Source organism: Stenella coeruleoalba (genome assembly GCF_951394435.1).
Source record: "Stenella coeruleoalba genome assembly, chromosome: 7".
Lineage (NCBI taxonomy): Eukaryota > Metazoa > Chordata > Mammalia > Artiodactyla > Delphinidae > Stenella > Stenella coeruleoalba.
Genome location: NC_137153.1, coordinates 35,461,089 through 35,486,682, shown reverse-complemented (window position 1 = coordinate 35,486,682; position 25,594 = coordinate 35,461,089). Strand labels below are relative to the sequence as shown.

General features: G+C 40.3%; 1 long non-coding RNA gene across 1 annotated transcript; it reads left to right on the top strand.

The window, feature by feature from the left end:
- Positions 1-951: 951 nt before the first annotated feature.
- LOC307188538 lies at positions 952-25,512 on the top strand. Its single transcript, XR_013828969.1, has 4 exons — positions 952-1,220; positions 2,503-2,773; positions 3,469-3,578; positions 23,964-25,512. It is a non-coding gene; the product is annotated as an uncharacterized lncRNA (long non-coding RNA).
- Positions 25,513-25,594: the final 82 nt, after the last annotated feature.

Below are 25,594 nucleotides of genomic sequence, written 5' to 3'. Positions count from 1 at the left end.
AAGTGTCTTCTACATATAATAGCAGTTGTCAAGTACCCAGGGCTTAGTACCCTGCACTAGCCTACCTGATTTACAGGTGATGACTTATCTGAGTTTTAAAACAATGCCACGAAGCAGTCATTATTAATGTCCTTACTGACAGATGAGAAACTTGCTTCTTATCCAGGTTCCTTCTGTCGCCCCTGCTTAAAGGTGACAGAGCTGCAATTTACCTGGGTCTTTCTGGCTCCAGAGCTCGGGCTCCACCACAGACCCACCGCCTGCGCTTTCTGGCACCATCCGCATTATGAACAAACAAGCACCACGCTCCCTACCACGGCCGCCGCGGGGGCTTTTCTCCGGTCCGGCTGCAGGTGGGGCCAGACAAACGATCCAGAAGTTCCCGTGAGGCGCGGAGTCTCCATCCCCCCAAATCCACTCTACAGGAGGACAATCAAGGACCCAGCACCAACTATCAACCAGGGCTCAAAGTGTGGAAACAGGAACGCGCAGCTGGGCCTGCACACGCGCAAATGTAGCCTAGACACTACCCAGAGGGCTGCACGGCGACCCAACCAGATTCAGGACTACATTTCCCATAAATCTCTGTGACTTGCCGTTTCTTTGCAGCGTTTCGTCTTTATTATTAGACTGTTGCAAAGTGTGCTATATGTTCCCTTCTGCCCAGGTTCTCTCAGAGACCCCAGGCGTTATGGGTTAATTTGAACTTTCCTGCCAAGTACTACATCGCATGGTCTTGCATCCCACTCCGAAGGGGAAAACAACAGTTGCCAAAGACGCTGGGAAAAATTTGGGAAATTTGAATGTGGAGTGGTGATTAGGAATTGAGCATAATAATGTCAGCGAATATTAGTTACTCAGTTGTTACATGGAATTATATTGATTGACTGGAAAATGTATTGATTTTGTAAAGGCATGCATAAGGACACGGTTTGCACTGAAGTCATCTTGTTAATTCATTTTATAAAATTTGAGCAAAAACAGCAAAAGGTTAGGTTTCTTAAGTTGATGGAGGGCATAGCTATTTATGGATACTCATTTTACCATTTTCTATTTTTTTGTTGTCTAGGAAAAATTAATAGCTGATCTAAAGGAGAAAGAATTTTATTCAAGCCAACCTGTGGATTACAGACCTGGAAACAGTCTTTCAGAAAACTGAGGACTATTCCACCTGTTAGAGGTCAAAGTCATAGTCATATACATTTTCGAGACAAAGGATGGTACGTCAAAATGACACACTGATATTTTACATAAAGTTCCCTAAAGATACATAGTCCAGACCTGCACGTACAAGGGGAGAAGTAGGTCACTATGACCCCTTACAGGATTAGGAAAGGAAAAATTAATCTTCTAAGAAGTTATGTTACTGGTATCAGAAGGAGAAAAAGAAAACACTGATTTTTACGGTGGAGCAGGCATTCCTGCCTTTGAGGAGGTCTGGTTAAGGTATAATGCAGATGCACACAGCACTTTAGGGCTGGCCTAATAGGGGCAAGGAATATGTTATGCTTAAAATTTCTTGTCCTGCCTTAAGACATAGCTTTTATTCCATCACTGTTTTTCAAATTTTTGTAATACAAAGAAAAGGATAGGCATTCTCTTTCCATCAATGCCCTGTTAAAACTCTAAGTTGCCAAAAGTAGTCAAGATACAAATAACTTTGGGGAATAAGGCAAATAAGACACTTGAACATTAAGCACAACGGTACCATAAAAGAAAGTATCTGTGACCTACAGAATTTATCTCAGGAAAGGGAAAAGACCAAATTTCAAAAATGCATAATGCACGAAAATACACACAATTCAAAATAAGAAAATGATTATCAAGAAAAGCACTCAGGGGGCCTCCCTGGTGGCGCAGTGGTTGAGAGTCCGCCTGCCGATGCAGGGGACACGGGTTCGTGCCCCGGTCCGGGAAGATCCCATGTGCCGCAGAGTGGCTGGGCCCGTGAGCCATGGCCGCTGAGCCTGCGCGTCCGGAGCTTGTGCTGCGCAACGGGAGAGGCCACAACAGTGAGAGGCCCGCGTACCGCAAAAAAAAAAGAAAAAAAGAAAAGCACTCATTTCTCAGAGGTGACCCTACTGCAGCCTTAGTGAGCATCCTGTTGGTTTTTTCTTTTAACCAAATTAGGCACATATGAGCATAATATTATAGGAACATCTTTTAACTAAATTACATATATTGAGCATGTATCTGGTCAATATTATTTCACATCAATCATTTTTTCTATGACAGTGATTGTTAAAGTTTGGTCCCATTCATACAGTGAAAAAAGGATTACAGCCATCAAGAAGTTAGTGCAATTTAAGTGAACACAGGCATAAAGGTTCAGCAACTTTCCTAGGAAGCTTTCTTTCCCGTCCACGCCTGGGAACCCGCTTCACCGGGCCGTTCAGCCTCCTCAGAGTGCGTGCTGTTGGTGTGGACTGGGCTCGGGGCCACCGGAGGGGGCGGCGGGCACAGTTCAGCGGGCGCTAAAGAGCTCTCCTCGCTGCTCCCCAGGCCCCGCCGCCACCGACGCGGCTCCCTTGGCTTGTCCTCTGGCCTAGCTCCACCTCGCTTGGGGAATCCTCCGCAGTTCTGCGTCTGGGCGCGTCCTCCTGCCTTGCTTGGCTGGATCTGGAGGCGTCTTTCGGCGCAGCCTTGCCAGAGCGGCTATGGCGGCGCGGGTCTGGGCGCGTCCTCAGCTGCTTAGGACGGGTCTGCTGGCGTGCTCCGATGCCTGAGGCTTGGGAGACAGACGCAGCCGGGATCTAGGCACGTCTCCCGTGAGGTAAGCTCCTGCCACCGCACCCACACCCTCCAGGCCCTCGGCCAGCGTGAAAGGAGTCTGGGTTTACCTCAGCTGGGAAAGGAGTCTTGTACGTTGGTCTGTTCCCGATGGTCGTGAGTATGACCTCAGGTGGCCTCGGCCTGCAGCGGCTTTAAGCAGGATTTCGGTTTCGGCCAGAGACTGAGGTCGGGCAGTGGCAGTGAGAGCACTGAATCCTAGTCACCTGACCACCCGGGACGAGTGGCCAGTGACAAGGCCCTGGCCTGTCAGCTGTGCAGAAATGAATTTCCACATAGAGACGGAAAGTAGTGAAACAAGGAAAGTGTTTATTAGGAGGAAAAAGAGTACATATGTGTGGAGAGACACACGGGCGACCTCAGATAGAGCCACGCCCTCCCGGTAGTTTGAATCACTTTTATGGGGGCATTTCTTCCGGGTTTCCTTTGGCCAATCATCTTGCTTTGCCTGGTTCTGAGTCCGTATATGGTATATCTCAGGGTCCTCCCATGCGCGCATCTCTTAGCCAAGATTGGTTCTAGCGAAAAAGCCTATGGGTATGTTGGCAACACTTACTGTGGGGTGGTGCCCCCTCCCTTTTTGACCTCCAAGGAGCCTTTCTGCGCATGTGTAGTCAGGGAGGTCTCCTTGACTTCGAGAATGAGGAATATGTGGCCTTTTATCTCTTATCTGTGCAGATCCCAGCCTCCATCCATCATCCCAGCTTCCTCCATCATCCTCCATTGTGGAGTTTCTGTCCACAGGGGAGAAACTGTTCAGCCTGGGGCCCATCTGTCTCCTGCTTCAGGTATGTCCCCTTAATTAGACTGAATTTTCCATCTTTGCAAAAATGAACCCTACTCCGTCATGTGGACTCTTTGGGAAGGACAAAAAAACCATATTATCCATAAAAAATGCAATTGGTTTATTAATAATCAAATACGCTTTTTTGTTAAGTGCAGCTTTCTAGATAAATATCCTTGAACTCATACTGTGAAAGCTAAGTGTGACAGTATAGTAGACAGTCAACCCAACTACATTAATTAGTGTTGTAATAAGCTTTGCAACTTGATATTTTATCACCCTTACGTTATGTGCTGAGCAAGGCTATTAAATAAGCCTTGTTATTTTTTAAACACTTGAGTTGTTCCTGTTTATTTTTTAATGTAAGTATATTTAAATGTTTCTTTTTAAATTATAAATGCATGCTGGATAATGGAATTTACCTCTACTCTCCATCCCATCTTCCATATAAAACCAGTATTAACTGATGCTGAATTCTAGACTTTATGTTACAGCTAACTGCATTTTTCAAAAAGCATGGTTACTACTTATTTACAACTTGTTTTTGTACAAGTTGTCTCCTGATCCAGTTGTCTGGTCAGGCTAAATCATTCTTTTCCTTAGCTGCATTGTAGGGGTATATCATGTTTATTTAATCAATCTTTTGTTATTGATGTTCAGTTTGTTTCCAATTTTCACTTTTATAAATAACATATAGCAAACATCATTGCCCATACATCTTTTGCATATATGTGTGATTATTCCTTTGGCACAAAAGCCAAAATGATAGACTTGCTCAGTTAAAATGTGTGCAAGTGGGAATTCCCTGGTGGACCAGTGGTTAGGACTCTGTGCTTTCACTGCCAAGGGCCGGTTTCCATCCCTGGTCCAGGAACCAACATCCTGAAAGCCACGTGGCAAAAAAAAATGAAAAAAAAAAAGAAAAGAAAAGAAAAAAAAGTGTACATGTTAAACATTTTATAGATGCTAACAAATAGTCCTGAGAAAGGCTGTATCAATTTATGTTGTTTCCTCACATCCATTCCAACACCAGATAGCATGCATTTTTGATAAGTAATTATTAGTGATGCTTAAGGAATTGCTATTCATGTTCTAATGGAGAGAAAGTGGACCATACATATATTCGTTCAACAAACATTTATTGAAAGCCTGCTGTGTGACACATCATTCTAGATGTTGGGATTTTAACAAACAATATAAGAGATAAAAGTCCCTACTCTTGTGGAGTTTGTGATCAGGGTTGCTGTGGTCAGTTGTTAAGAAACAGTGGGACACTTAAGGAGATCTAATGAAATAAGGGCAGGGGTGGTGAGACACACCCTGTGACTAGTGACTGTAGGGAGACGTTATCACCAAAAGGCATGCAGGGAGTATAACTACAACTTGGCAGGAAAGACTGCCCCAAGAGGAGCTATGGTCTTAAGAGGAACATTAGAATGGCTTAGTATAGAAGGCCAAAGGAATAAATACCCAAACTTCACTTGTTTTTCACCCTCTCATGTCCTGTCCGGTAGTGACTATTTACACCCTCCCACTCTGTTTGGTTCCTAGAAGTGCATCCACAGAGTCTCCTCCAGGTCTCCTTGTTAATTTTCCAGTTATAGTCTTTACCAGCCCCGGATTACCAGTGAGTTCACTGAGCCATTCATATTGAATTATTATGATTCTAAACACATCTCCTTCCACACAAAGTGGACAACCAGATATACCTCCCCAAACTCTGCCCACTAAGGAGGATTTCTCTTCACTACAGCCTTTCAGGGCCAGCATTCTGCCACCTTCCCTTGCAGACACATCTGTCACCCAAGGAGACTACTCTTTCCTCCTCTGTTAAACATTTACAGTGGACCCCCCATGGGACTCTAAGGAGCATTGAAGGTCGTGTGGTGAGTCAATAGGAGTAAGTGTTGCAGGAAAGGGGACCCCTTCCAGGGCCCGAGAGTGGGCTCTTGTCTAACACTCAGAAATGAATTGTCCGAGGAAACACATGTACTGACAAAGCAGAAGACTTTATTGGGAAGGGGTGCCCAGGCAGAGAGCAGCAGGGTAAGGGAACCCAGAAGAACTGCTCTGCCACGTGGCTCACAGTCTCGGGTTTTATGGTAATGTGATTAGTTTCCGGGTTGTCTCTGGCCAATCATCTTTCTTGGCCCATATTCGGTCTGAGTCAATGGTCCTTCCTGGTGGCCCGTGCATCTCTCAGCCAAGATGGATTCCAGTGAGAAGGATTCTGGGAGGTTGGTAGGACATGGACTGGTGTCTCTCCCCTCTTTTAGGGCCCTCCTGAATTCTCCCAGTTAGTTTTTGTGACAGCACTGTGTTCCTTATTGGGATTTCTTATTGTGAGATACCTCATGCAAGTGGTTATCATTATACCTGGCCAAATGTGCAGGTGGTTTTGGTCAACAGTTCCCTAATGTAAGTACCATATGACTGTGAACCACTTGATTATACAGTTTGCTTATACCTTCTGGTCCTGTTTTGGTCTGGTCTTATATTTACCATCCCATTTAACAAAGGAATAGCTTTACACATATCCAATATTTTGGTTCAGTGAAGTAGATTATACAAGTTGATGATAGATATTTTGGTTCACATAGTCACTTGGTATCCCATGTTCAGTCTCCATCAGGACCCAATGGCAAATCAGAAGCTGCTTTTCAAATGGAGGATGATTATCATGAGGTAAAGGCATAACTTACTCCAAAACCCCAGGAACCTGAGCTGTATTGAGGCTTCTAATCTATGAACATGGCATGTGTCTCCATTTTTCTTCTTTGATTTTTTAGCCAACATTTTGTATTTTTTGCGTACAGATCCTGCACATGTTCTGTCAAATTCTTTTTAATTTTTTGGAACAATTGTAAATAATAATATGTTTTTTATTTCAGTTTCCAATGTTCATTGCTAATGTATAGAAATATAACTGATATTTGTGTGTTGATCTTGTATTCCATGATCTTGCTAAACTCTATAGTTTTAGGAATGTTTCGGTAAATTCCTTGGATTTTCTATGTAGACAATCATGCAATCAGCAAGTAAGGGTAGATTTAGTTTTTCCTTTCCAATTTGTATGACTTGCCTTGCTTTTTCTTTTCTCAAATTATTGAAATAGCCAGGGTTTCCAGTACAATGTAAGTTGTTTTGGGGAAAGTGAGCACCCTTGCTGTGGTAATAATTTTAAGGGAAAAGCATTAGGACTTAAATCATTAAGTGTGATGTTAGCTTCAGTAATTTTGTAGTTCTTTATCAGATTGAGGAAATTCCCTTTTATTTCTAGTTTGCTGAGAGTTGTTGTTGAATAAATGTTGCCTTTGGTCCAGTGCTTTTTCTGTACCAACTGATCGGATCATGTGGTTTTTCTTCTTTACCCTGTCAAAATTGCAGATTACACTGGTTAATTTTCATATGTTGAACCAGCCTTGCACTGGTGGACTAAACTGTACCTGGTTATAGTGTATCTTTCTTTTTATATACTTATGGATATGATTGACTTATATTTTGTTGAGAACTTGTATGTCTATGTTCATAAGGGAAATTGATATAGTTTTCTTTTTTTGTACTGTCTTTGACTTTGATATTGGCCTTATAAAATGAGGTGGGAAGTGTTCCCTCCACTTTTGTTTTCTGGAAGAGTTTGTGTAGAATTGGTGTTATATCACCCCCAGCTTCATTGAGGTATAATTGACAAATAAAAATCATTTATATTCAAGGTGTATAACTTGGTACTTTGATATACATATATATTGTGATCACCACAAAGAAGCTAATTTACATATCCACTACCTCACATAGTTACCATTTTCTTTTTCTGCTTCTTTTTTTACGGTGATAACACTTACAATTTAATCTCATAGCAAATTTCAAATATTGTTAATTTTAGTCACATTGCCCACCATACAGTAGATTTCTAGAACTTATCTTGCATACCTGAAACTTTGTACCCTGTCACCAGCATCTCCCCATTTCCTCCTCCTCCCAGCCCTGGGCAATCACAATTCTACTGTCTGCTTCTATGAGTTTGACTAGATTCCACACATTATTTCATCTTTAAATGTTTGGTAGACTCACCAGTGAAGAAAACTGGTCTGGAAATTTCCTTTTTTGCAGGTGTGTGTGTGTGTTTGTGTGTGTGTGTGTGTTTTTCTGCACGTTCAATCTATTTAATATAAGACTACTTAAATGATCGATTTCATCTTGGGTGAGTTTTGTGTTTGTAGTTTTCAAGGAATTGGACCATTTTGTCTAATTTGTTGAATTTCTATGTATAGACTTGTTCATGTTATTCTCTTATTATCCTTTTTAATATCTGTGGGTTCTGTAGGAATTCTTTCATCCCTGATGTTGGTAATTTGTATCTTCCTTTTGCCATTGTCAGTCTTGCTAGAAGTTTATCGATTTCACTTATATTTTCAAAAAACCCAAAGTTTTGCCTTTGATTTTCTCTTTTGTTTTCATGTTTTAATTGTACTAATTCTTGTTCTTATCTTTATCATTCCCTTTCTTCTAGCTTTCTGTTTATTTTCCCTTTTTCTATTTTCTTGTGGTAGAAACTTAGATTGTTGGTTTGAGATTTTTTTCTAATATAAAACTTTAGTGCTCTAAATTTCCTTTTAAACATTGCTTTACCTACATCCAATAGATGTTATGCTATATTTTTACTTTCACTTATGTATTTTTTTCATGAAACTTCCTTTTGACCACTGGAATGTTGAGAATAGTGTTGTTTAATTCCCAAGGTCAGGAGATTTTCCTATTACTTTTCTGTTATTGCTTTCAAGTTTGATTCCCCCATGGTCAGAGAATATATTTTGTATGACTTTAATTCTTTTAATATTTTTCATATTTGTTTTATTTCCCAGGACATAGCCTATCTTTGTGTTCCAGGTGCACTTGAAATGATGTATTCTGCTGTTATTCAATAAATTTCAATTAGATCCTGTTTTGGGTTTTTTTTTTGCCATGCTACATGGCTTGTGGGATCTTAGTTCCCCGACCAGGGATTGAACCTGGGCCCATGGCAGCGAAATCACCGAGTGCTAACCACCGGACCACCAGGGAGTTCCCTAGATCCTGTCGATTGATGGTGTTCTTCAATTCTTTTATATCTTTGCTGACTTTCTGTTCATTGCTTCTATCATCACTGAGGTGTTAAAATCCCAACCTATAATTATAGTCTATTGTCTATTTCTCCTTTCAGTTCTGTCAGATCTTGCTTCATGTACTGTAGTTTGAATCTCTGTTGTTCGATGCATGTATAATTAGAATTGTTATCTCTTCCTCATGAAGTGACTCTTTTATTTTATAATTACGTAATGTTCTTTTTGTCCCTGGTAATTTTTTTTGTCGTTTTGGAATCTACTTTGTCTGATATTAATATGGTTATTCCAGTTTTCTTGGCTTAGTGTTTGCCTGTTATATCTTTTTGGTACTTTTACTTTGAGCATACCTATATCATTACATTTCAAGTGAGTTTTCTGTACGTAGCATATAGTTTGGTCTTTTTTTGTTTTGTCTTTGTTTCTCGTAATCCATTCTTCCAATCTGTAGCATATCACTCTCTACTGGTATCAAGGCCTTACTACTTCAAAGATTATGTAGAAGCTTTATGAGCTTTCTGGTCCCTTAAACTACCCTCTTTATAATACAGTTGTCTTAAATATTACTTCTACTTCTACTTACATTGAGAATCACATTAGACAATGTTATCATTTTTACTTTGACCCACTAAAAACTGAAAAACTCAGAAGACAGAAAGAATAGTATATTGTATTAACTATATATTTACTCTTCCTATTGGTTTTCCTCCATTTTGGATGTTCTAAGCTTTCTTTTGCTATTATTTCCTTTCTGTCTGAAGAACTTACTTTACCCATTCTTTTAGAGAAGATCTGCTGATGACAAATTCTCTTACTTTTGATTCATTTGAGAATGTCTTTATTTCATCTTCGTCTTAGAGAATATTTTTTCTGGATATAAAACTTTGGGTTGACAGTTCTTTCTTTCAGCACTTTAGAAAGGTTTTGCCATTCATTCTGGCTTCCATCGTTTCTGATGATAAATCCTCTGTCATTCAAATCATTACTCTCCTATAAGTTAAGCCTCATTTATCTCTGGCTGCTTTCAAGGATGTTTCTTTGTGCTTATTTTTCAGAAATTTTATTCTGATATGTCTCAACATGGAATTATTTGGATTTTTCTTGTCAGGGCTTTGCTCAGCTTCTTCAGACATTAGTTTTTTGCCTTTTTCTAAGTATTGGAAGTTCACGGTTACTATTTCTTCAAATATTTATTCAGTTCCATACTCTTTCTCTTTTGTTGCTGGGACTTTGAGGACATCAACGTCAGACCTTTGGTTTTTGTTCCACAGGTCCCTAAGGTTGTTTTCTGTCTGTCATTTAGACTGGATAATTTCTATTGATATTTCCTTGAATTCACTAATTCTTTCTTCTTTCGTCTTCATTCAGGTAATGAGCCCATCCAGTGAATTTTTATTTCAGTTAATGCATTTTTCACTTTGACAGATTTCCACTTCCTTATGTGTTCTTTTTCTTTGCTAAGAATTTCTATTTTCTCATTTGTTTCAAGATAATTCACAATTGCTTATTGTGGCATTTTTATGACAACTACTTTAAAACCCTTGTCAGTAATTCCAACCTCTGTGTCATATCAGTGTTGCTAGTCTATGATTTACATTTCTCATTTAAGTTGAGATTTTTTAGCCTCTCAATGTGATGTGCAATTTTGGGTTGAGATTCTGGTTCCTATTTAAATCTTCCATTTTAGCAGGCAAATGTTTTGGTTTAAAATGCACTTCCTGTTCTAATTTTGTGGGCTGTGGTTCAAAAATTAATTTAGTTTTCAAAGGCTTTGCAGGGCTATCCAGATTTGTTCCACTGTGTGCTGTCCAGAGACCCATTTGAAACCTGGGCAGAATTCCACACCAGTGTTCAGTTCTCAAACATTTTCTTGTTTCTTGTTGGTTTTATGCATGGGCTGTCCAGAGTTCTGTCCAGGACTTCATGCACAGATTAAGAAAATTTCTTTCTCTAGTTCACTTCTCTCTATAGTGCCCCCCTTCCCATTATCTAGTTGGGAGGGGCATCCCTTTTTCTGAAGGGTGGTAAGCACAGACAGAACTTTGTTGATATTCTCTGCAGCTGCAGCATTCAATGTGGAGGGGAAGGGATACCACCTTGCTATTTCAGGTCAGGCATGGAAGACAAGTCTGTTTCCACAGTCTCTGGTTTAATCTAGAGAGGGTTGGATTCCACCTAGTTATTGAAGGGAAGAGATAGAAAATCAGTCTTTTCCCACAGTCTCCATGGTTGTAAATGGAAAGTGCTGCTTCATTATTACTTGTCAGGAATGAATGTCAGGACTTCATACACAGGGGGACATGGCTGACAAGGGGGTGCCTCCCTGTTATTGCAGGGTGGGGATGGAAGACAAGACTCTGTCTACAGTCTCTGCAGCTGCAGTGCCCAGTGACAATTAAGGGGAGTGTGTGTGTGTGTGTGTGTGTGTGTGTGTGTGTGTGCTTTTTTCTGTTTTCCTAAATTGGGAAGGAATGGTAAAAAGTTTCTGTCCTTTTTCCTGGTCCTTTTGCTAGAGAGAGTGGGATTTTTCTGGAAGTTTTTCTGTTTGTCTGTGCCCATTGTCTGTGCCCATTTTTGTCTGTGCCCATTGTTTTTTCCAGGTCTCTTCAGTGCCCAGGCTATGATATATGAGGCAAAAAAACAAAAACAAACAAACAAAAAACCTACAGGAAATCACCACTGGCTTTTCTCTAGTCTCAAGATCTTTATACAATCTGTCTTCTTCCCTCTACCTTCAGAGTATTTTGTTGGTTGCTTTATAAATTTTGTCTAGGGTTATTTTGGTTTTTTGTTTGTTTGTTTTGTAAATAGTAGGGGGAACATAGGAGCATGTGCTTATATCTAGTCTGGAACCAGAAAAGTGTCAGTCATTTAATTTTAGCCATTCTATTGGTTAGGGGTTTCACTTGCATCTCTTGAATAGAAAATTATATTGAGTGTATTTTCCTGTCATTATTTGTATGCAACATTTTATGAAGGGTCTGTTCAAATTTTTGTCTTTTATTGAGATTTCATCTTCTTAATTTTTAGCTCTAAAATTTTAAAATATATTTTGTATACAGGCTCTTTGTCAGATATATATTTTGAGAATGTTTTCTCTCAGTCTGTGGTGTGCTCTTTTTAGATTAAACATTTTATTTTGAGGTAATTGTAGATAAATATTCAGTTGTAAGAAATGTACAGAGATATCCCATGTATCCATTTTCCTCCAATGGTAATATCTTGCAAAGCAATAGTGAAGCATCATAACCGGATTTGACATCGATAATCAAGATATAAAACATTTCATCACATGATTAGCTTTTTATTTTCTTAAGAGATTTTCTCAAAGAGCAGAAGGTTTCATTATGATGAAGTCTAATTTATAGACTTTTTTTTCTTTTTGCTTAATGTTATCTGTAAAGAAATCCTTGCCTACCTCACAATCATAAAAACAATTTCACCCTTTAGAAACTTTACATTTTTAACTTTAAAGTAAGGACTATTATCCACTTTGTGTTAATTTTTATGCATAATATGGAGTATGCGGTAAGGATTAAGCTTTTCCTCTCTACAAATATTCAGTTTTTCCATCACTATTTATGGAAAAGACTATCCTTGTTCATTGAAGTACCTTGGAACCTGTATAGAAAATTAATTGACCAGACCATAATGTTTCAGTTTATTTCTGGATTTGCTATTCTACTCTATTGCTCTGTATGCCCATCCTTATGCCAATATCACACTATTTTGATTACTATAGATTTATAGTAATTCTTCAAATCAGATAATATAAACCCTCCAACTTTATTTTTATTTTATAAAATTGTTTTGGTTATTTAGATCTTTTGCATCTCCACATGAATGTTAAACTTTTCTTGTTAATTTAATAAAAAATGCTTGGATTGCATAAAATGAAATAGTTTGGAAATGTGTGTGTACTTATTCTAACAACATATTATCAGATATCTAAACAAATAATATGGAAAATCATATTCATATTAAAAATGTTCAGAATTTAGTCATTTACTTGACATTTATGTAGATTGATGTGATTGAAAAATAGGTTCCCCAAAAAGGACCTAAATTCATGAAGATAAGTTAATTTGTGTTTTAAAATTCTACAGGTTTCTGTGAAGAGAGGGATTTTAAAGGCCATGAGAAAAGTGACTGTATCTGAGTTTTTAAAAATAAAACCTATTTGCTGAGTTATTGGAGGGAAGCAGCCTTAGTTATTGAGAATTTGAGCATATTCATCTATTAGTAATCATAATGAGGCCATATTAGTAGCCTTTTCCCAGTAAGTTTTTCATTATTTCCTTATGCAGATTTTGCATGATAAATTCTTTTTAAGCTTGAGCACCAATGGAAAATCGGGCATTTCTAGAAGGATAGGCTTCCTTTAATAAGGTATTTTGAATTATCCTTTGATTCTAAATTACAGAGATTATATTAATTTCTTGATAAACATTTTCTATTTCATTTTAAAAGATGATTTTTTAGACTCATTTTAATCTCTATTCCTTGGAAACTGTGGAACCAGCAAGCCTCTGATTTAAAAAATTCACAAAAACATTAATAGGGAAGAATCAATCTCTTGGTCTCAGTCATGTGGCAAGAGTTATATATTCGTTTTAACTGCATGCATATTTATATTATGTCTAATTATGAAATGTCAATGCCATTACAGAAATCTTAAATTTGAAGAACACATCTCATCCTTCCACACTGTTGGCTATAAAAGACTAGCAGTTATCATCATTGAACCTGTAGGAGGAGTGGCTTAAATCAGTCATTGACTCAAAATGAGAATTCTCTTCTGTTTGGATAACATGTGAACACATGTGATACCACTTCATCCATGAAGAAACAATGCAGAGAGAACATCACACTGACTGTTCTGAGAAGAATGGACAATAGAAAATGAAGAATGGAAAGAAAGAGAGGATTCTGGGAAGACAACAACAGTGGTAGAAAAGTTGTTTAATCACTCTAAACTGCTACATAAAAAAAGACAGAGGGGCTTCCCTGGTGGCGCAGTGGTTGAGAGTCTGCCTGCCGATGCGGGGGACACGGGTTCGTGCCCCAGTCCGGGAGGATCCCACATGCCGCGGAGCGGCTGGGCCTGTGAGCCATGGCCGCTGAGCCTGCGCGTCCGGAGCCTGTGCTCCGCAACGGGAGAGACCACAGCGGTGAGAGGCCCGTGTACCATTAAAAAAAAAAAAAAAAAAAAAAGACAGAGCGGGCTTCCCTGGTGGCGCAGTGGTTAAGAATCTGCCTGTCAATGCAGGGGACACAGGTTTGAGCCCTGGTCCAGGAAGATCCCACATGCCGCCGAGCAACGAAGCCCATGTGCCACAACTATTGAGCCTGCGATCCACAACTACTGAGCCCACGTGCCACAACCACTGAGGCCCGCACGCCTAGAGCCCGTGCTCCGCAACAAGAGAAGCCACTGCAGTGAGAAACCGCACCACAACGAAGAGTAGCCCCCACTCGCTGCAACTAGAGAAAGCCCGCGTGCAGCAGCGAAGACCCAATGCAGCCAAAAATAAATAAATAAAAATTAAAAAATCATATTAGGGCTTCCCTGGTGGCTCAGTGGTTGGGGGTCCGCCTGCCGATGCAGGGGACGCGGTTTCATGCCCCGGTCCGTGAGGATCCCATGTGCCACAGAGCGGCTGGGCCCGTGAGCTATGGCTGCTGGGCCTGTGCGTCCAGAGCCTGTGCTCCACAATGGGAGAGGCCGTGGCAGTGAGAGGCCTGTGTACTGCAAAAACAAACAAACAAACAAACAAACAAAAATCATATTAAAAAAAAGAGCATTTAGGTATCAAAACAAAACTAAACATCAAACATCAGGGACTAATTTACCAAAGAAAGGAAAACAGATGACACGATATCCCCACAAATTCCAAAATATGGATGTGGAGACAAACGACCTGCATACTAGTAGCATCTGTGCAAGAGAAAGAAAGGAAAACAATGAGATGGGACAGTTTGAGAACAGCAGCTCTAAAAGGAAGTTAATTGTCTCCAGTACCACTTGGGTGCAAGGAGCCTATGTTAAGATGGACTAAAAGGGAAAGAGCAGTATAGCTCCTATGAACTCTGAATTGACCTGCTGGGGTTTCCTTTTAGGACAAGGCCCCACAATGAGGAGAAATTGCTTACAGTGGAATCAAAATCAAGCATGATAGGGAAAACAGAGATAATGAAAAGAGGAGATTTAAACTGAAATTAGGAAGGAGAATAAAAGCAGGACATCTCAGAAAGCAAAGCCACCATATTTTTGAAACCCAGACACAAACAACGAGAGAGAGACAGTAGTGTCAAAGGGGCTGGGATTCCATACTTTCCTGGAAGCAAGCAGTGGTCTGATTTCCCCCCACTCCTCCAGGAGAGCATCAGTGGGGCCAAGCATTGAACTGAGCCTCCACCCCCACATGGCAGCAATGAAACTTCACAAGAGTATACAAGGTAGAGCTAGTTACAACTAGGCTTCACCTTTCCCACCTCTGTCATCAAGGCCTATTGGGTAGCTAACCCTCCACCTCACCTGGCATCAATGAGGCAGAAGGGAGTAGTGCAAGGAGGGGTAGCTGACACTCTGCTTCTCCCCTCCCCTGATGTCAGTGGGGCCCTGCGGGGAGCTGATGCTTCACCCCTACCCACAGTAACAAAATGGTGTCAGTCAGCCTTCTGCTCACCCTCTTTCCCTACCTGGGAGGCAGTGGAGCCAAGCAGTGAGCTGGTCGTACACCACCCCTCAGAGGCAACAAGGTGGTGTGGGTCAGTGCCCCACCTTTGCCAGGAAGGTGACAATGAGGTGATGAGGGACCTGAACTTTCACCCTACCCATCTGCAAGAAAGCAGTGTGAGTCAGTGTCCCATTTTGGCCAGGATGGTTTGTAAGAGCCTGGCAGGAAGCTGAACAAATGTACCCACCTGGCTCTTGCACAGTGACTGCTAAAAAGAATATTAAATGGAGTCCATAATCTTATAATACACAAAATATCTAGGATATAACAAAAAAACACTCATCTTACCAAGAACCAGGAAAATCACAACAGAAATGAGAAAAGACAATGAACAGACACCAATCCCAAGATATATCAGACGTAATTATCTGACAAGGATTTTAAAGCAGCCATCTTAAACATGATTCAGGGGCTTCCCTGGTGGCGCAGTGGTTGGGAGTCCGCCTGCAGATGCAGGGGACACGGGTTCGTGTCCCGGTCTGGGAAGATCCCACATGCCGTGGAGCCGCTGGGCCCGTGAGCCATGGCCGCTGAGCCTGCGCGTCTGGAGCCTGTGCTTCACAACGGGAGAGGCCACAACAGTGAGAGGCCCACGTACCACAAAAAAAAAAGAAAAAGATTCGACAAGCAGTTACACATTTCTTGGAAACAAATGAAAAATACAAAATTTAACCAAAGAAATAAAAATTCTAAAAAGAAAGCAAATGGAAATTAGAGAACTGAAAAAATGCAATAATCAAAATGAAGAACTTGCTGTATAAGCTCAATAGTTGGGTGGACATAACAGGATAAATTCAAAGAATCTGAAGACAAATCAGTAGAATTTACCCAATGTGAGAAACAGCAGCAACAACAACAACAAAATAGACATTAAAAAAGACAGCATCTCAAGGACTTGTAGGACAATAACAAAAGGGTTAACATATATGTCATCAGAAACCCAGAGACGAGAGGGAGAGTAGCACTGAAAAAGCATTTGGAAAAAATAGTGTCTGAAACTTCTCAAATTTGGGAAAAGATATAAATCTACAGATTCAAGAAACTGGATGATTCCCAGAGAAGAAAAATCCAAAGAAATCCATGCCAAAGACACATCATAATTCAATTTCTGAAAACTAAAGATAAAGTCTTGAAAAAATCCAGAGAAGCAACACATTACTTATAGGGGGACACCAATTTTATTAACAACATACTTCTTATCTGAAACCCTGGGGCCAGAAGAAAGTAGAAAACATTTTTCAAGTGTTGAAAGAAAAAAAAACTGTCAACCCAGAATTCTTTATCCAGTGAAAATATCCTTCAAGAATGAAGGCGAAATCACAATATTATCAGATGAAATAAAACTAAGAGAATTTTATGCTAGCAAACATACATACTCTTAAAAAATGGTTAAAGGAAGTTCCCTAACAGAAAACCCTGGAACTTCAGAAAGGAAAGAACATGAGAATGGGTAAAAATAGGGGTAAATGTAAAAGATTATCCAGTCTTCCATGGGTTTCTTAAATCATATTTGATTGGTGAAACAAAAATTAAAACATCATCCCACATGGTGTTCAAAATATAAGGAGGAAATACGACAATTATATTTAAAAAGTGGGAGGGTAAAGGGACTCAAATGGAAATAAGTTTTCTGTACTTCACTAGAAATGGTTAAACATCAATATTGGTAGTCTGTGATAAGTTACATATATATATTGGAATACCTAAAGCAATCACTAAGAAAATATACAAAGCTATATTAAAAAAACCCTAGGTAAATCATGGCAGAATCCTAGTAAATATTCAAATATCCCACAGGAAGGTAAGAAAAGAGATACAAGAACAAGAAACATAGGAAACAAACAGAAAGCAAACAATAAAATGGCAGACTTCAGCCCTACAATATCAGAATTACCTTAAATGTAAATAGTCTAAATACACTAATTAAAAGACAGCGATTGGCACCGTGGATTAAAAAACATGACCCAACAATATGCTGTTTACAAGAAACTCACTTCAAATAGAAGGACAGGGGCTTCCCTGGTGGCGCAGTGGTTGAGAGTCCGCCTGCTGATGCAGGGGACACGGGTTCGTGCCCCGGTCCAGGAAAATCCCACATGCCGCAGAGCAGCTGGGCCCGTGAGCCATGGCCACTGAGCCTGCGCGTCCGGAGCCTGTGCTCTGCAACGGGAGAGGCCACAACAGGGAGAGGCCCGTGTACTCGCAAAAAAAAAAAAAAAAAAAAAAAAAAATACAAGGACAGAGGTAAGTTGGAAATAAAAGGATGAAAAGACATACCATGCAAACATTAATTTAAATGGTTGCACAGGGGCCAAATTAACATCAGTTGAAGTAGACTTGAGAGCAAAGATAATTACTGGAGGCAAAGAGGAATATTACAGAATGATAAAAGGATCAATTCACCAGGAAGACATAATGATCCTAAATGTGTACACATCAAAATACATGAAGCAAAAACTGACAAGGCTGAAAGGAGAAATAGACAAATCCACAATTATAGTTGGGGACTTGGATACCCACTCTCGGTAATTGATAGAACTAGTAGACATAATTTTTAAAAAATTGTATTCACTTTTTACCAAGAAAAATAGACTGAATAACATGAAAACAAATAACCAGTGTGTTTCTTAGAAATACCGGTAGCACACTCCTTCCTTCGCAAGCTTGGGTGTGGTCCAGAGCTAAAGTCACACTCTGTGTCCACAGCTGCAGCTGCCTTGCCCTTCTGCAGGTGCCCAGGCCACTCCTGTTCTCAGAGACCATGCAGAAGAGAAGATTCATGTGTGGGAAGCACTGCTTTGCAGCCTGGGCAGTGTACCTAGCTGACCAGGAAAAACACCTGCCATGATCCCCAGATCCCCCAAAGTCCCTGGAGGCTGTAGATGCCTCAGTTTTACCTGCCAGAGACTGTTGCTCTCTGCAAAATCAGGCAGTACCAGAGTTCCAGAAACTTCTGATCTTTGAGAGCCCTTTCTAACACTGGTCTAGAAAGTCACCTGAGGTCTGCAGCATGACCTGCAGTTCCTGAGTGGGGCCATGGGACTTTGCAGGAAGCCTATTAGGCCTACCTGGTCGACCTATTTGAAGACACCATCTTCTTATGCAAAGCAGGAATTCTCTCCATAATGTCATCTTCTTGTCTTCTTTCTGGATTACACCTCCTGCCTCATAGCAATAAGCATTTCCCTTCACCAAAGACACAGTTCTTAGCTAGATACTGATCCTTCTCTGGATGCTCACCAGCACCCTTCTTAAAATGTGGCTCCCAGACCTGAAGACAATATACCAGACATAATGCCATGAAGTAAAAATTAAAGTCACTGTCTTCTTTATCCAGACCTTTAATTCCATTATTGCAAACTTTTGGGTGCCCAAATCATGTTGTTAATCATATCAAAATTATTGGTAACCAAAAACTAAAATTTTTAAAAGGGTATTATTAAACATTTCTCTTTTATTCTATACTTGCTTTATGTATATGTACATATAATTTTTAATAAAATTTAATGTGTACATATTTAATCTCAGTATCGAGCTTTCCATTTATGACAGTAAGTTTCATTCTATTAGTTTTAGTCTTTCTAGGGTTTGGAAATCCTTTTCTCTATCTTCGTTCTTTTTCTTTTCTTTTTCTGTTTTTATTATTACTATTTTTTATTTAAAAATATACTTTATCTTTCTCTCTCTTTTTAAATACTGATTTTTTAAATTCCGAGTATACACTCTCTATCATGGGCATATGTTATTCTTGCCTACCTGGTGAAGACACCCTGGTTTTTCTGTGGAACCACCACTCTTCCAATGCCAATTCATGTGATTTTGGTGTGTAGACCACCCCCCACATTCTGAGGAAGGCATGTAACCCATGCAGGGCCTAGCAACACCAGCCCTGGAAATAACTGGGAAAAACACTTTCCTCCACAGAGGGTAAAAGGGAAAGCCTGACTTGGAGCATGACCAACATGGAGGAAGTGGATCCTGGAGGCAGGAGCAACAAGGTGTTGGAGACATTCTCTGAGTCCTAGATCCAGCCATGTCTGCAGCCAAGAAGTCCTCTTGCATAAGCCAGTTTAAAGTTGATTTCTGTCACTTGCAGTCAAGAGTTTTGTTTAATAGACCCTCCCTGAAAATTTTGTTACTGCAGCTTTGTCAATCATTTCCTCATAGGAGGGGTTGGTGGTGACCTGGGGCCCAGGGGATTCGTTTCAGAGCTGCATTTCCATAGCAAACGTTTTTTTTTTTTCTTTCTTTTAAAATATTCTTACCTTATCTAGATACTTTTTTTAAAAAATTTATTTATTTTGTTGTGCCGGGCCTTAGTTGCAGTAGGCGGGCTCGTTAGTTGTGGCTCGCAGGCTCCCCAGCTGTGGTTCACCTGCTCCTTAGTTGTGGCACGTGTGCTCCTTAGTTGTGGCTGACAGGCTTCGTTAGTTGCAGCTCTCGGGGTCCTTAGTTGCAGCTCACTGGATCCTTGGTTGTGTCTTGCAAACTCTTAGTTGCAGCATGCATGTGGGATCTAGTTCCCTGGCCAGGGATCAAACCCAGCCACCTGCATTGGGAGCTCATAGTCTTAACCACTGCACCACCAGGGAAATCCCAGCAAACATTGTTTTTATTTGTATTTCATGTGTGTTTGGGGTGGTTTAGTGGGGTGGGATGGATTTGTGTGTATGCTTATGTTAGAAGAAAGTTCCTATAAGCTTCCTTATGTGTCATTGCTGTCACTGTGTTGATTTAAACGTCTGATAAAAATCACTGACGGAGGGCTTCCCTGGTGGCGCAGTGGTTGAGAGTCCGCCTGCCGATGCAGGGTACACGGGTTTGTGCCCCGGTCCGGGAAGATCCCACATGCCGTGGAGCGGCTGGGCCCGTGAGCCATGGCCGCTGAGCCTGCGCGTCCGGAGCCTGTGCTGCGCAACGGGAGAGGCCACAACAGTGAGAGGCCCGCGTACCGCAAAAAAAAAAAATCACTGAGGAAGATCTAGTCAGAGACACACCCTGGTTATTTGCCACTGGGAACCAAGTGCAAATTTATAGTAACTAACAGTATTTGGGTACCATGGTTTAGCTTTCTTTCAACCAGGTCATATTGTTGGTATGAATGTAAAATGTTACAGCTGCTGTGGAAAACAGTTGGCGGTTCCTTAAAAAGTCAAATATAGAATTTGGCGGTTCCTTAAAAAAGTTCTTAAAAAGAATTACCATATTCTTTATAATAGTCCGCAAGTGGAAGCAACCCAAATATCCATCAACACACGAGTGGATAAACAAGATGCGGTATATGCGTACAACAGAACAGTATGCAGCTTTAAAGAATAATAAAATTCTGATACATGCAAAACATGGATGAACCTTGAAAGCATCATGCTAAGTGAAATAAATCAGACACAGAAGAACAAATATTGTATGATTCCACTTATAGAGGTACCTAGAATAGACAAATTCATAGAGACAGAAAGTAGAATAGAGATTACTAGGGGCTGGTAGGAGGGGAGAATGGAGAGTTATTGTTAATGGGTACAGAGCTTCTGTTTGGGATGATGAAAAAAATCTAGAAGTGGATAGTAATGATGTTTGTACAACATCATGAATATATTAAATGCCACTGAATTATATGTGGTTAAAATGGTAAGTTTTATATGATGTATATTTTGCCACATAAAATGAAAAAATAGTATTTTGCAGAAAAATATCAGTACTTCCTCTTAAATAATTTAGCATGAATATCATTAACTAGAGTTCAATAGAGATCATGGTGTCCCTAGAAGAGAAATAAATGGGCAGTCTACTAAATTTTTATTTGATCTGTGTAAGTGGAAGAGTTCTAGGTCAAGTAAGTGAACTTGAATAATAATAATAATAAAATAATAATAAACCAGAGTCACAGCCCCTCAATCGATTCCCAGACTTGAGAACTTTTACAGATCCCCAAACCCTTAAATGAAGGGAATACTGGGACCCCACTACACTGCCAAAAATTTATACTGTTAATCTTTCTCTCAGCCTTCCCCAAAGGGATCAATAGCTGTTTACCAAGGTGACTGTACATTGGAGAAAAGGAGATAATCAGATATTTTGGGGACTACTGGATACTGGATCTGAACTGACACTAATTCCAGGAGACCCAAAAATGTCACTGTGGTCTGCAAGTTAGAGTAGGGGCTTGTAGAGGTCAAATGATCAATGGAGTTTTTGCTCTGGTCCATCTCACAGTGGTTCCAGTGTAGTTATTTCCCCAGTTCCAGACAGATAATTGGAATAGACATACTCAGCAACTGGCAGAATCTCCACAGTGGTTCGTTACATGTGGAGTGAGGGCTATTATGGTAGGAAAGGCCAAGTGGAAGCCACTAGAACTGCCTCTGTCAAGCAAAATAATAAACCAAAAGTAATGACTCGTTCCTTGAAGATTGCAGCAATCAGTACCACTATCAAGAACCTGAAGGATGCAGGGATTGTGATTTTCACCACGTTCCCATTCCACTTGCCTATTTGGCCTGTGAAGAAAACAGATGGATCTTGGGGAATGACAATAAATTATCATAAACATGACCAGGTGGTAACTCCAATTGTAGATGCTGCTCCAGATGTGGTGAAATAGTTTGAGCAAATTAATACATCCCCTAGTTCCTGGTATGCAGTATATTGATCTGGCAAATGCTTTTTCTCCATACCTATTAGTAAAGATCACTAGAAGCAGTTTGTTTTCAGCTGGCAAGGTCAAGAATACATTTTCATTGTTTTGCCTTGGGTGTATATCAACTCTCTAGCCCTATGTCATAATTTACACTGCATGGATCATGACTGTCTTTTCCTTCCACAAGATATCACACTGATCCATTACATTGGTGACATTATGCTAAATGGAACTAGTGAGCTAGAAGTAGCAACTATCCTAGACTTATTGGTCTTATTAGTAAGACACTTGCATGTCAGAGGGTGGAAAATAAACTCTACAAAAATTCAGGGGCTTCCCATCTCAGTAAAATTTCTAGGTGTTCAGTTGAGCTTGTCAAGATCTCCCTTCTAAGATGAAGGGTGAGTTGTTGCATCTGGCCCCTCCTATAACCAAAAAAGAGGCACAATGCCTAGTGGGACTCTGTAGATTTTAGAGGCAACATATTTCTCATTTGGGCATGCTACTTTGGTCCATTGATTGAGCAACCCAAAAAGCTTAGTTTTGAGTGGGGCTCAGAACAAGAGAAGGCTCCCTAACAAGTCCAGGTTGCCATGCACGCTGTTCTTCCACTTGGGCCAGATGATCCAATATATCTAATGGTGTTTTTAGTGTCAGTGGCAAAGAGAGATGCTGTTTGGAGCCATTGACAGACTCCAGTAGGCAAATCATCATGCAGAGCCTTAGGCTTTTGGAGCGAAGTTACGGTATCCTCTGTGTATAACTACTGTTCTTTTGAGAAACAGTTTTTAGCTTGCTACTGGGTCTTAATAGAGAATGAATGCTTAACCATGGGCTAACAAGTTCATGAGCTGCTCATCATGAACTGGGTATTACCCAACCCATCAAGCCAAAAAACAGCACTCCATGATCAAGTAGAAGTGGTATATATGAGATGGCCTGAGCAGGCCCTAAAGGCAAAAGTAAGTTACATTAAGGAGTTGCCCAAATGCCTGTAGCCCCTACTTCTGCCTTCTCTCTCCCAGCCTGCACCTACGGCCTCACATGGAGTTCTCTACAATGAGTTGCCTGAGGAAGAAAATACTTGGGCCTGATTCACAGATGGTTTTGCATGATATACAGGCTCCAAGTGGACAGCTGCAGCACTATAGCCCCTTTCTGGGACACCCCTGAAGGACAGGGGTGAAGGATAATTCTCCCTGTGAGCAGAACGTTGAGCATTTGGTTGTTCATTTTGCTTGGAAGGAAAACTGGCCAGATGTGTGATCGTATACTGATTCATGGGCTGTGGCCATGGTTTGGCTGGATGGTCTGAGACTTGGAAGGAACATAATTGGAAAATTGCTGACAAAGAGGTCTGGAGAAGAGGTGTGTGGATAGAGCTCTCTGAATGGGCAAAAAGCATGAGTATATTTGTGTCCCATGTGAATGCTCACCTAAGCGTAACCTCAGTGAATCAAGTGAATAGGACAACCTGTTCTGTGAATACCAGTCAGATTCTTTTCCCAGCCACTCCTGTCATTGCCAATGGGCTCATGAACAAAGTGGCCATTGTGGTAGGGATGGAGGTTATGCATTGGCTCAGCAACATGAGAATGTGAGCTCCATAAGGGAGGAACTGTGACTATTTGCTTTACTCGTGTCCCTAGAGCCCATACAGTGCTGTCACAAAAAAGTGACGAATACTTGAACAAGTAAATATATGAACTAGAAAAGTTTTAAAAAGTAGTACTAAGGAACGAGACCATGGAGCAGCTCTTGGTAATAGTTTCTTACTAACTTATTTAAAAATAGAGATGATCATGGACATTTGTGAAATTCCATGATTAAAGTGAAGTGATGGGATACCACTAATATTTGCTTTTTTAAATCCCAGAAGTTTTTTTTTTTGTTTTTTTGTTTTGCTTTATCAGACTTCTCCCGTTGCGGAGCGCAGGCTCTGGAGGCACAGGCTCACGGACCCAGCCGCTCCACGGCATGTGAGATCTTCCCAGACTGGGGCACGAACCCGTGTCCCCTGCATTGGCAGGTGGACTCTCAACCACTGCGCCATCAGGGAAGCCTTGCTTTTCAGACTTTTATATCAGTCAAAAGGTAACTGAGATTAGGAAACATGGCCAAATTAAAGTTTTACAGGCAAAACACCTAACGTGGTCTTATTACTCTAACTTTCGTCAATCACCAACCATTAACAGAAAGAGGCAGGCTATAATTGCTTTTAAGATTTTGTAAACATACCTTGGAGATACTGATTGAAATACGTGCTATGAATGGAGATTTCCTTATTACAGAGCCCTTTCCCTCCCCTAAGAAGGTGCCCAAGTTTTAGAGCTACATACCCATGTAAGCCAGTTCCTTCCTCACATTTGCTGAATTCTCTCTCACCTTTCCCTATTTCCTTTGCAATTTAACTATAAAAAGGAACTGTTTAGATATCTGGACTATAAGTAATACTGGTAGTTAAGTTTGTACTTCAGATTTTTGTGATGATCAAATTTGTTTCCAGTTCTATTTATTTCAAGTCTATTGGCTCCTTTGAAAAATCCTGTTAGATGATAGATACGGTTTGGAACTTTTGGCAAGCTTAATATATTTGAAAGTTATAGAAACACCAAATATACTAAAATATAATTTAGACATCTGCGGGGGGGGGTCTTCTGATTTGACAGACTTGAAACTTTTATTAAATAAAAAGCCACCATACTTTCATTCAATTTAGCACCTAGATGTTTCCTTAGTCTTTAGTTGTTCCAGGATGCTGTACACAGCACTCTGAGTTAGCCTGCTGCTGTAATGTAAGATGAAGGAATCCCTGACTGCATGTGGTAGACTGTGTTTTCCAAAAATGGCTGTGGACAAAGGCTAGTGAAGGTTTTGTGGGATATAAAGCTCCAGTTGTGCTCCATCACTCATTCCCTTCACAATGGATTATGGCTGGATTATATATTTCTGCAGTTTATTCCTTTTATTTCCTTGATTGGGAACATGAGATTTTTTAAAACATATACACGTGCTTCTTCAGCTTGCAGAATGTAGGTATATTTTTACTATTTTTTTTTCTAATAAAAATACGTGGTTTCTGCAGAACAGGTTAAAGAAAATAATCGTCCCTGATTCACCCAGAAGTTTGGCATATTTCCTTCCCATCTTTTAAATATACAAAAATACTGTTATTTGTATTTACTATCTGTGTAACCATATGCTTGGGCTGTTTTGTTCCTTTCTGAGTTTTTTAATTCAGAGATTAGGTAGCTAAGCCCAAGTTTGACCTAGTGATCTCTCATCAATCTTCTGAGGCCAGAGGACTATTTTTCTAGGCCAGCCTCATTTCTTATGGATCTTGAACAGATTTCTCCAGTTACTAACAAGCACCTGAAATTTGTTAATCACAACCATTAAATTTACTTTTGGGAACACTAGGTAACATGGTTGACATAAAATCTGCATATTTATAACTAGAATATCTGCAGAGCCACCCAGTGTCTTTCTCCTAATGAATCATTTGCACATTCAGTTATGTCTTTATAGCCCAATTATATACCCC